The sequence below is a fragment of the Panthera uncia genome, chromosome F2, assembly GCF_023721935.1.
Source record: "Panthera uncia isolate 11264 chromosome F2, Puncia_PCG_1.0, whole genome shotgun sequence".
In the NCBI taxonomy this organism is placed as follows: Eukaryota; Metazoa; Chordata; class Mammalia; order Carnivora; family Felidae; genus Panthera; species Panthera uncia.
This window is the reverse complement of record NC_064812.1, coordinates 14130063-14143313: the sequence shown is the minus strand read 5'-3', so window position 1 is coordinate 14143313 and position 13251 is coordinate 14130063. Positions and strand designations below refer to the sequence as shown.

General features: G+C 41.2%; 1 protein-coding gene across 3 annotated transcripts in view; it reads right to left on the bottom strand.

Annotated features, from left to right (window-relative positions):
* Positions 1-13251, bottom strand: part of LRATD2 (LRAT domain containing 2) — a 132997-nt gene that overhangs the window by 57620 nt on the left and 62126 nt on the right. For 2 of the 3 annotated variants that reach the window (XM_049632911.1, XM_049632912.1), the window contains one exon: positions 5820-6647. The exons of the other annotated variant lie outside the window; for it this stretch is intronic. The gene's annotated coding sequence lies outside the window, so the exon portion shown is untranslated. The remainder of the gene's footprint in view (positions 1-5819; positions 6648-13251) is intronic. 3 annotated transcript variants of the gene reach the window in all.

The window sequence follows — 13251 nt, the reverse complement described above, 5'->3', positions numbered from 1 at the left end:
AGACCTTGTTGTCTGTGGTCTTCATCCAGGCAACAGGGGGACTCCAAGAAATGTACACTTTGAAAGGGAAACTCTGGAAAGGAAAAAAAGAAACAAACTTTCCCTAGAACTAGCCCAGCTGATATAAGCAAAACCAAAAGAAGAGGTGAGTAGATTGCTTAATTCTGTGAAAAATGTGCCCCATTAGGCTGAACCATCCAGACTCATTAGTTTGGAAACTAAATTGCCTTTCAAAATATAGTTGTGTTACATCAGTGTTTAGAAATTCCTCTTGGCTCTGCAAATATTCAGTCTTGTGAAAAGAGATGCCATGCCCCTGAAAATATTTTCAACTGTCTACAATATGGTTCTCTAAAATATTAGAGGTAGAAGAAAAAGAGAAACTGCTCCAAAGTCCTCATCTGATCATATAGAGAAGGAGGCAGGGTACTGCTTGCCCAGGCTGTGCCCAGAACCTGTCCTGTCCCTTTCGTGTTGGGGCACTTGCCTCCCACCATACTGCCTTATCTTTTGCTCGTTGCAGATTAGTTTTCTTCTTTAATTTTGTGAGAGAACATTCCTCCCAATTATAGGATTGAGATTTATGGAGATAACTGGAAAGCGTGAAATTCTATTGGCCTTCTCCCAGATTCCAAGATATCAGAGGAAAGATTGCAACACTGTCACATCAAATTAAGTGTCAGATGAAAAGAGCTCCAGGGAATCTTCAATCCAAGAGCTCCTTTCCATCTCACTCTCTTTCTCTTTGAACTCCTGCACTTTAAATAAAGCTTAATGGGAGCTGATCTCAGAAATAGCCACTTTTTCTCAGCACAGATTATATTGGGAAGAGATTTAGAATGGTAAGGTTGTGAAGTGTGCTCGGGGATAGTAATATGACTTGGAGAGTTCTTTGCATTTTACATTTCTTAACCAATAGTCAAAGAGATGCAATATTGAATATTATTTAAGTATTTATTTTAGAATATTTTGGGGCTTAATTTTGGTTGCAAAGATAATATAGAAAGCTCCCACATATCCCTTACCCAGTATCCTCTATCACCTACACCTTACAATACCGTGGGACATTTGTCACCGCTAAGGAACCAAGGCTGGTCATTATAACCAACTGAACTCTACACTTCATTTGGATTTCACTAATTTTGCCCTAATGCCCTTTTTCTGTTCCAGAGTCCCATGCAGGAAACCATGTTCCATTAAGTCATCCCGTCTCCTATACTTCTTTGACCTATAACGATTCCTTCAGATTGCTTTTGTTTTTGATGACCTTGACAGTTTTGAGGACTCCTGGTCGGAGAGCCCATACATTGGCCTTCACTCTGCGCTTGTCTCTTATCTTTTTCACAGTTAGACTGGGGTCATGGGTTTTGGAGAGGAAGCCTGCAGAGCTAACATGCCATTCCCGTCATATTTCGAAGGTTCTTGTGATCAACATGACTTATTGCTGATGATAACCCTGATCGCCTGGCTGAGACATGGACTAAATCAAAATGGCAAAACTTTTTAACCATGTGTAAATCACTTCCGTTGCCAAAACTTCTTTCACTACACTTCCCGGGGGTACAGAAGACAGGCAGTTTGCAAAGCGTATCGCATTCTTCATCCTGCTAGTTCTTTGTTCATGCTGCTGTCTCTGCCTAGAACTCACTCTCCTTCTGCCTTGGCTAATCCCTGCTCATCCGTCCATATTCAGTCTTGCCGATACTTACTTTTTCTGGGACCCTCATTGCCTAGAGAGGCAGGGCAGGGTATCCCTACGTTTGTTCCCACAGTGCCCAGTTTGCACCATTTGGCATGCTGATTTATATGTGCTTACTTTCTACCACCTCCCTCTCATCTGTGAGCTTCTTGAATAACATGGCCATGTATTATATATTCTCATCCTTAGGGTATAAGAGTGCATAGAGGAAAGTTGAGAAATGTTCACTGAATAGGTGAGAGAATGAATAAACCAGAGCCTTACAACATTGTCCAGTAGATATTATTTTCATTTTTCAGATGGGGAAACTGAGGCTTGGAGATATTAGATAACTTCCTCGAAGTTAGGAAGTAAGGACTGTGTCCTTCATGTCAACTTCAGTGCTAATAATATCAAGAATTTGAAATGACCTGATGATGTGTGCAAATTCCTTAGTAGCTAGAGGTGGTTTTTGTGCTGTCTTGCCTCTTCTTCTAGGTTCAGCGGCTACTATTTGGGTCTTGATTACAGTGTTTTAATGTAATGTAGTTGAACCTTAATTGTAAGAGCTTCATGTTCTCTCCTAAAATTTGATGCAGGGTGCCCAAGGGACTTCAAGGTTTGTCTCTTTGAAAGTGAATTTAAGAGTGTACCTAATGTTGGAGGCCCAAATGTGATCATTCACATTATTTGCACTCTCAGTTTGTGATATATATATATATATATATATATATATATATATATATATATATATTTGGAAGCAATTGCTAGTCCTAATTTGGATTACAATCAAGGATGTCTGTTCATAAAGATCACTACATTTGGAGCTCATCCTTTGCTTCATACGGGATGATGCAGAGATCCAGAGAAGTTATTTATGTGCTGAAGGCCAACCAGCCAGAAGGGGATGAGACCATGTCCTGAAGCTCCTCACCATGCCCTTCCTCTCCATCACTTGGGCTCCACTAGAATTGGCTGACTTCCAGAACACAAGGTAGTACATACAGTCTCTACGGAGTATGATAAAATATTGGAGTTGCTGAAGACAGAATGAAGAAAACCTGGGCCATATGTACAGCCCTTCTCTCACCCCTTCTTTGTCCTCCTTTGCTCTTTCCTCTTCCCTCCCCCTCCTTCTGCTTGACAAGTGGGTTACAGTAAGAGAGAGGGAAGTGGGCACAGTGCCAAACTAATTATAACATCTAAACTTAACCTACAGCTAAACAAACATATGCTAGATTTTCTAGATGAGTTCCAATTTCAACGATTCTGTTCACTCTCCCTGAAGAATTTCTCACAATGCTACACTCAAAATGGGAACCTCACCACTCCTAGGAAAGGTGGGCAGTCCTTGTAGCTGTGCCAGAGAAGCTCCAGCTGACTGACAACATGGGTAGAGTCTTCTTTCCTGGCATTCTGCATCATTGTTGTTTTCCAGCACAAATTCTCAGATCACCGATTCCCCCTAACTGTTGGTTAAATATCCTGTCCATTCCCATCCACAGCTGCCAACCCAAGGACATCACAGCTGCAACAGTGGCCATCAGACCACTGCAGCCCCTACTCAGATTTTTTTGTATGGCCTCCAAGCTGAGAATGGTTTCTGCATTCTTGAATGGTTGAAAATAAATCAAAAGGATAATAGTATCTCTTGACATATGAAAAGCACATGCACATGAAATTCAAATTTCAACATGCATAAAGTTTTGAATTTCATTGATTAAAAATTTGTAAAAATTAGTTTTTGCTTTTTTTATATAAGTACCTATATAATCATCTCAATTTTGCCTCTTGGCCTACAAAGCCTAAAATATTTACTACCTAGCTCTTTACATTAAAGATTTGTTTTCCCCTGTTATGGAGAAAAACTGTAATGTCATAGTTAGAAACTCATGTCTTAGCAAGCTGACTTGGATGGAATCCCCATCTGTGGGGCTTCAAAGCTGGGTGATTTGGGGGCAAGTTACATACCCCTCGCAAATTTGCTTGTCAGTTAAATGGGAGAAAATAGCACTTGCCCTGTAAGAATATCAATGAGGATTAAAAGGGAAGATACACGTAAGGCACTCAAGCGTGTGCCTGGCACATAACAAGCACTCAGTAAGTGTTGGTTTTTATCAGTGTCTACATCATCATCCCTGTTATCTTTGTCATTTATTATTAAAGTGATTCTTCTGAAGTTCAGTTCAGAAACTCGAAATCTCTCTAAAGTGGGTCCTCTACTGAAACGGTGATTACAGGGAGAAGCTGATAACAGGAAAGCATGTAAAACTCCCTTTCAGGCTCCTCAGTCTGAAGTTCTGATAACAGGGAACCTGTATACTGGGCTCTCACTGAGATGCTGATCTAATTAAGTTTATGCACATTAGAGAGTCTACAAGGCTTAACCCTCACAGAGGAGGCATTTTGTATTAACAGAGTTACTTATTTCACCAAATAAATCTTTAGTTGTTGAAATAAGTATATGATGGAGAAGGGAAATTGGTCAATGATGGTAGAAAAAGAATACTTACCTAATTTTTGTGTACAGGAACCAGTCCGCCCTTAGTCCCTTGTCAATGTCACCTTACATACTTCTCACTACTCCCATTTAGGATGATTCAATAACCCTCCCTCTGCTTCCTCCAGCCCAATACACATTTACATCACCTACACACACACTTTAATTTGTCTTTACGAAAGCCTGATATATATAAAAATAGCATTGTATTGTTTTGTTTTTAAATATTTATTTTCATTATAAATGCCATATTACCATATTATTGAAATTTGGGGAAACAAGGAAATAAAAGAGAAAAAAGCCAATATCCCACTTCAGACCTTACTTTTCCTGAGCATATGCTTTTTCAGAATTGTACTCATTTTTTAGGTATATTCGTATCATTCAACAAAGTCACACAGCGCAATTTTCACCTGCTTGGTGAAAACATTTTTCTGTGTTATTTTATAGCCTTCGTACCCATCGGTTAGTTGCAGGCCGGACACAGCTAACCCGAATGGTAACTTTGAGGGAATTAAACTGTCCTTTTCCCAAGCCAAGGCAGTCCCACTGTTGGATAAGCAGAGCACAGACTAGATTTCAGTCTTTACTGGTCTCTACTTGCCCTTGGTTGGATGGCCTTGTACAGTGAACAGTCTAAAGCACTATGCATGGCAGCTTTGGCCAGCTGCATATCTGTTCACATCTCTATCCTGGAGTCTTAGACTATGAATCACAAGATGCCAGTTGTGACCCTTTGGGGCTTTTACTTCACCTGTGTTTTTACACTACTGAGTTCTGAATCTTTAAAGGTATGATAGATGTAACGCCAACGATAGGTAGGGGAAATAATAATAAAGTAACAAGCCATAAAAATAAAAGAACAACACTAAGAAGGACTCAGGAATCAGATAACTAGGTTAAAATCCAACTCCTCTACTACCCGTTGTACAGCAAAGTACAATAAAACATTTATTTGGTCTTTGTCCCCAGTTCCTGGCACAGGGCTCCTAAAAACCCTGGGGTTTCCTGAGTGATAGGTGTGTCTTTTATTACTCATAACAGGGCCCCTTTTGATTATATTTGAGTTTATGCTAATGAAGTGTTACAGGGTAGAGGTCCCAGATAGCATCAGGATGGGAAAAACCCAACCTGTGATCAGTAGGTAAGAACTTTCAGCCCCTCCAGCCATCCACCCCACCCTAATGTCAAGGGAGGGAAGGGGGGGGGGCTGTAGATTCACTTATAAATACTCTTGAACAATGAAATTTAGAGAGCTTCTGAGTTGAAGAACACATCGATGTGCTTGGAGAGTGGTGCACCCCAACGGGGTCCTCACATTCCCCCACTCCATGCACCATATACCTTGCCTTATACATCTCTTCCATTTGTCTGTTTCTGAGTTCTAGTCTTTATGCAAAACTGGTACAGGAAAACCTTGGTTTGCGAGCATAAGTCATTCTGGAAGCATACTTGTAATCCAAAGCACTTACATATCAAAGCAAATTTCCCCATAAGAAATAATGGAAACTCAGATGATTTGTTCCACGATCTAAAAATATTCATTTAAAAAAGGATGACAACACTGTAATACTCTACAAAATAATAAAGAAAAATGTAAAGAAAATAGAAAGAAAAGTAAACAAATCAACTTGCACTTACCTTTGAAAACCTTTGTGCGGGTGTGAAGGAGACAAGAGAGAGGAGGGTTATTGTGTAGGACAATTTTCACTATCAGTAACGGAATCACTGCTATCTATTGGCTCGATGGAATCCTTTTCTCTTCGTTCAACTTTAACAAGGCAACTGTCCAGTGACACTTGCATTTGCCTCCTTTTGAGGACTTTGTGCAAATGTGACATCACGTTGTCGTTAAACATTCATCGCTTGCCCTGCTACAGCCTTATTCAGGTGGTGCTTTTCCACAAAATTTTGCAGGTTCCCAAATTTTACACATCTCCCTAATCTTATTTGAAGTGAGGGATTCCTCCACCTTTCTCTCCTCCTCCTCTGCAGACGAGAGGTAGATGTAGACTTCTTGTGAAATCTTGCAATTTCGACGGCTTGCATACCTCGTTCATACTTCTCGATGATTTCCTTCTTAACTTCCACTGTAATCATCTCCTTTTTCTTACTGTGTTTCTTTTCAATCTTTTTCTGCATGGGAGCCATTTTATGTGCTCGCACGGATGTTGACTATAGTACAGTATTAATAAACTCTTGTCATCTACTGTATTTAATGCAACTAGCGATAAGGCAGCAGAGGAAAGGGTCTATATCTACAGGCAGCCTGACCTAGAGTGAAGCAAAGCATTCCTAAGCTTACTCGTGTCTGGAAAAGCAAAGGACTGTTCATAGGCGCTTTGAAGAGACAAAATACACTAGTGCCAGCTGTAGGCACCTTCCGACATTCTGAAAAATCACTGATTTCTGCCAAACACCGCCGTCTGAGACGGAGCATCCAAGCATGGGAGATGATCACCCACAATCCTGGAGACAGAGAGAGAGAGAGAAAACCATTGGCTCAGTTGTGATCATGTGACATTCAGTGTCACGTACTACTCATATTGCAAGACGTCACTCATTTATCAAATTAAAATTTATTAGAAATGTTTGCTCATCTTGCAGAACACTCGCAGATCAAGTTACTCATAACTCAGGGTTTTACCATAAATGTAAATAGGTGTTTTCCGAGTTCTGTGAGTCATTTTAGTAGATTATAGAACCTGATGAAGGGAGTCATGGGAGCCTCCAAATCTGGAGTGAGCTGGCCAGGAGTGTGGGTGGCCTGGCCATTCCATCCGTAGCTGGCATCTGAGGTAGGGGCAGTCTTCTGGGGTCTGTGTTACCTCCGGGTGGGTAGTGTCAGAATTGCATTGCATTGCTGGATACCCAGTTGGGATTGGGGAATTAGAGAGCTGGGATGGGAGAATGACACACATTTGATATCCGAAGTGGGGTCAGAAAACACCACACAACACCCTTCATGACTGCCGGTGACAGTTCATAGAACAGGGGAAGAGATTTCCCCAGCATGGTCCAAGCATTCCCGGGTTCTCCAGTTCTCATTCCTTCCCAAGCACCCACTAATGGGAGTGCAGACACACTTGTTAGGCTAAACACTCCCAAGGTACCACCTCCCCAGGACATATCTGGGGAAAGAATCTTCTCAGCCACAAGAACGAAAGAACTAATTTTGGAAGTGCTTCATAATTTGAAAAGTTCATCTCTGCCCATAGCATCTGTAAATCACATTATCCTGCAGAATAGAGTGAAGCCCTTTTTACTTAACCTTCCCCCCTTCTAAATTGGGCCACTTGGAGCTTGCAGGGAAAAAGAACAGACCCCATGGCAAGAGCCGCTTCCTTCATTACTGGAAGAAAATCAGTGCAATCGCTGTCCTAGCAAGGATTCGATTAAATTCTTAGCCAAAGGCCCTTGTTCTCTGTAGTTTCTATCTAAGGAAAGAAGGCGAGAGAAAGCTCTTGATCTCTCAATGACTCCAGGTTTTGCTCTTAGCTTCATCAACATTTTATTCATATCTCTGTAGTGGTACTCAACATTGCAGGATTTATCTTTTTGCTGCTTTCTCCCCCTCGCCTTCTCCTACCCTATTAAACTGGATGCACCTCAAAGGCAGGGTCGACTCACCTTGCACAACAGAACCCGGTAGAGTGTCTGGCCTGTAGCAGGCATCCAGTGAGTAAGTGGATGAGTTTGTGGGAGTCTATATGTATAAATAAGGCATGAATGAATACACAAATAAATAGCTAGTTAGGCTAATAAGGCCGACCTTTCAGGATTCTTGCAAATAAGGAAGGAAACTGGAGGGAAGAGGGAGCACAGTTCCTAGTCTGTGTCCCTGTTGAGTAAACGCTAAGTTTCCTCCGTTCATTTGCTAAATACAGAGGCTCCCATTTTGCCTCTGGGGTTTATGACGTCATTATCTTTTATATGTTGCTTTACTGTAGTAATTGGACACTTTTAAGAAGTCCTCAGCTCAGTTTTTGTCTGTGCTTTTAGCTGTTATGTGTCTTATTTTATTGCGGTATTGCAATGTATTCCAGGGAGCAAATCTCTATTCTCATGTTATAAGCAAAGAGCCTCCTTGCCAAGGATGGTTGAGTGTTAAGTGTAGCATCTATTTGGGATGACAAGTGGGGTCCTTGAAAAAATACAGGGTATATATAGAAGAAGATAGTCTTTAACCTAGAAGGGGGAAACATCAGCATATTGCAATAATTTAGGGAGAAAGTGGGTAAGAATATCTCAATTTTAAATGATATATGAAACCCACTCAGCCATTAAAGGAAGAAAATTTTTTAACCTTTAAAAGGGGGGAGAGGGGATATCTCTCTAGTATGCAGATAAAATAGTATGCAGAAAAAAAATTGCTAGGAATATCATAATTCAAAAGCAGATACGAAAACTACCCAGCCACAAACAGTGTATGAACACAAAGCCTTTCCAGATATTATATTTGCTCATTAAAAGAGAAAGCACTTTCCAGGTTTGATTTTCTATTTTATTCTGTTTAGCTGTGTGTGTATAGTCTTCCTTTTATCTTTACTTAATGAGAAGAAGCAAAAGAAAATAGAGTAGGAATTGCTAAGTCAAGTTATGTTCATTTTAGCCCATCAGAGGTTTGTTTTGTTTTTTTGTTTTTCAGAGAATCGGGGTACCTCCAGAATATTCAAAATAAACTAAAATGGGATTTTGTTTTTCTTCCTCATGCCCAACCTCCTTAAAAACAAAAACAAAAACAAAACCACTCTGCCCACTGACCTGTATGAAACTGAACTTTGGCATCCATGAAGCAAGCCATGGTTCTTTTAAAAACCTTCAGAGTCATAGCCATTCTCTCCCTTGGATAGAACCACAGGATACCTAAATATAATTACCATTTAATTTGTTTTCTCCCTCTTGGTGATGATAAACTTTGTTGCAACAAAGTTCCAATTAAGGAAGAATGAAGAGAAACCACGCCTCTCTGGATCTAAGCAGAATTCAAGGGGGCTCCTGGCTTGGGTCTTCTAAATGGGAGAGGAGCCAGATTATTTGCGTAGCTTAATTTATATCCATTACAATTACAATATGGTGAGTCTGATGCCGGTAATGATGGCTTGGAAGCCAGCCAAGGTTTCCCTTTCCCTCCGTCAGGCTCTGGCCGGGTGTGCCTTTCAGAGCCCCTCCTGCCCAGGCTTCTTTCTATTGTCCATAACCAAAAGGCTTTCCCATTCAGGCCACAACAAGCCCCACTCAGTACCCATGGTCAAAGAAAAAAAGGATCAGCACATAAATTTAACTGACGGAGTCACCAGGGATTAGAAAACAGAATCTGGCAATAAATATGGTAATTAGGTAATTTGAGACTTTAGCGCAAGGTCTTTTGAAAATGCAATCTCAGAACTGGAGTCTGGAGCTGATTTTTGCACCATTAAGGAGAATTACGAAGAGTCGAAACTTTTTAATGATATTTAAGTATTTTTCATTGGCCAGTTAGTAACTGCTCTGTCCACACTAGGGAAATTTTAATGATGCGGCTAGGAAAAAGACCCCTAGCCTATTCCAAGCTGCCCAGTCTAAAGCAAACTCCCATTCCTCTGGAAGGCAAAGCAGAGTTTGGCTTGAGTATGTAATGAGCACTTAGTGGATGCTTAAGAATTCAATTCAGCTGCTATTTAGAAGAAAGAGAAAGAGGTGGGGGGAGGGAGGGAGGGAGGAAGGAACGAAGGAGGGAAGGAAGGAAGGGGAAGAAGAATGAAGCAGCCATCTTTTTTCCCCCCTCTAATTTAATAGCGTGGACATTTTAATTGTTTTGCCATTTCACAGAGGAGAGTTTGGGACATTTAATCAATCTGTAGGTTGTGCCTCAGCATGCTGTGTTGGCTGTGAAGAAGCCTTGATTCATCAAGGAAGGCTTCCCTTTGTGTTTGGAAAAGGAAGAGAGAAGGCAGCTCAATGTGACTTCCTTCAGAAGGTCACTTCTAAACACCCAGGACTGAGTCTTGAGCTCCTCCTGGGGCCATTGCCTCCCGTCTCCCTGTACCCTCACAGGGGCGGTTGTATTGAGATCCCTGGTTTTCTGGTCTCTCCTCCTCCCCCAGCTTCTGAGCTCCTCCAAAGAAAGGACGATGTGCTGTTCCCTATGGGACTCCAAGTCTTTCCACAGCTCCTGGTACATAACGGCTCAGTTATTTATTGAATAAATGAGGGGGTAGGGCCCATAGGAATAAAAAATGCTCTCATCATATAAAAAGTCTGTGTATTGGAAAGATTCCAGGTTCTATTTTCCTGCAAAGGCTATTTGTGTAATTCCTTGTACTGTCCTAAACTATAATCTTTGAGGCCTCAAGATAAAAGAGCCTTGGAATAGTAGCTCTCAACCTGATTAGTGATCAAAATCACACTCAAAAGTTAAAATATCGATTTCCTTGTGAAATTCTAGGATGGGGGTCCGAAATACTACTGTTTTGTCGTAGTGGAATCGGTAGCTAGATCTCTACTTAATCCTGAAACACTGGAACCCCTGCTTTTGAAATTAGATCATCTAATCCTTGCAATTGACAGATTAGGTCATTGGCTAGAAAGAATAAGGGACCTTGGGCAACCAAGGTCAAAGGCAAGTCAGTGGCAGAGGTAAGACTTGGACCTACGTTTCCTGATTCTCAGCTCTTATAGTTCTTTCTTGCACTTCAAGTGCTTAAGAGTTTACTGAGCACCTATTATGTGCCAGCACTCTGCTGGGTGTTGGAAATAAAAGACAAATAGTAATAAAGCTCCTTTATCAAACACTTAGTATGTATGCGATACGGAGTGAAGTGCTTTATATAACACAACCCTGGAACGTATTATTATAACTGACTCAGAGAATTTCAGCCTAAAGAGGTTAACTTGCTCAACAGTAAAAAAATAAAAATAAAAATAAATAAATCACTGGGTTTTAAATAGTGGGTCCTGCTCGGGGCCGGGGGGCGGGGGGTGGAATTCAGTCTAACAACAGAGCTCAGAAACACCTCTATGCGGTTTGATCCAGTTTTCTCCCCCAACACTCCTCCCACCCCTATCTTTCCTGGAGCTGGTGACTTTGACAACATCACTCAAACTGGGGAAGGAGACAGACCCTCTTCAGCATAAGATACAGGATATAATAAGGTATAGAAGATGTGTCTATAGGAGCTGGGTTTTGTGGAATAAGACCTTTGTGGATTTTTTTTCTTCATATAATCACCCTCTGGCAGACCAGTGAACTGTGAAACCCACTGCTTCTCTTTCCCACTTCTATCCCCAAACCCCAAACCCCTGCTAGGCCTCTAGTAGCTGCAGAAACAAACATAAAAGGATACTTAACGGGGAAGAGTGGACTTTGAAGATAGGACAGAGTGGGTGACAGGGTTAAAGGGCTCAGGGTGTTGATTTGGGAGGAAAGAAGGTACGTGGGAAGGGTCCCAAGGGTCACACCCTGAAGGTGACGAAGGTGGCCCAGGAACCTGCTTGGAAATCCAAGGACAAAACCCCAAACCCATGATGATATGGAGCTCAGGGAAAGGCAGATGATCTAAAAAGGCCATTCCCAAATGCCCGTTATTTTATAGATTCTCACTCAACAGAAAAGCGAAATATCTTATCCAGGATTTCATGTGCTCTTTATGTGTTTTCTGCTGATCTTAACATTTTCTGACAGACTGTTCTATCCTTGTCTTCCATGGTGGGGTGGGACAGAGAACAGAACAATGAGCACATTCCAGAAGTGCTATGGAGCCCAGATAAAAGAGAAAGGAAATCTGCCTGAGGATAGGGTGTAGGATGAAGACAATTATCAGGGAAAATGTGGCAATGTTGGGGCAAGCCCTGCAAGCAGAAGGAGCCTTGAAAGTATAGCTGTTTGGAACACAATGCTCAGGCAGAGGGTCTCCTGTTCTGGAAACTTGCTGAAATGCGGATTCTTAGACCTTCTCTCTGAGACTTGACTCTCTGAGGTTTAGAGGAGGGTTGTTGTTTTTTTAAAACTTGGTGTACCTAACTCAAATTCAGGAGGTCCCTGACCTTGGATGGAAAACATTTCACATCTTTATTTTCACTAACCCTTATTTTTCGTAACATGATTTTTAATGTTTATTTATTTTTGATAGAGAGAGAGAGACAGGGCGTGCAAGTTGGGGAGGGACAGAGAGAGGGGGACAGAAGATCTGAAGCAGGCTCTGTGCTGACAGCAGTGAGCCAGGTACGGGGCTCAAACTCACAAACTGAGTTAGCAACCTGAGCCGAAGTTGGACGCTTAACCGACTGAGCCACCCAGGTGCCTCTTTTCACTAACCTTTAAGTGAAGTTTAGCATTTTGAAAGTAGGCCACAAACTCGGGAAGTATCAGTATCTGTGATGCCACCAACAGACACCCCAAATATTTTGAAGTCATGTTATTATTGTTGTAGATACCGCAAATTAATGTTTATGCTGAAACAACAGAAGCTATTAAACTTGATGTTAAATCTTATTTCATGTGTTAATAAATAAACATATATATTACCACATCAGAAAATTGATATATAGTTATAGAGATAGAAAACTATATAATTATTTCCCCTTGTAGGTCCCACGTATTTAATTGTGTGCATTGTGAGAAGGGAGTCCAAGGGAGGGGTCTGAGCACAAAAAAGTGCCATTACTTCTTACAGGGTAAGTTCCAAAAATCTCCATTTTTAATATGTAAACCTGGTATTTCTGATGCTAACGGTCTAGAGACCAAACTTTGAGAGATGCTGGTGTAGGTTATGTGTGTATGTGTATATGTGTTTGTGTGGTTGTGGGGGAGGGGGTAGGAGGTCGGTGTGAGTGTGTGTATGAATATGTGTGTATGTGTGTGTACGTGTATATGTGAATGCATGTATATATGTGGGTATGCACGTGTGTGTATGTGAATGCGTATGTGTATGTTTGTGTACGTGTATATGTGAATGCGTGTGTATATGTGGATATCTATGTGTGTGTGTGTGTGAATGCATGTATATATGTGTGTGTATGTGTGTGTGTTTGTGTATGTGTATGTGTGAATGCGTGTGTATATGTGTGGGTGTGTACGTGTGTATGTGAACGC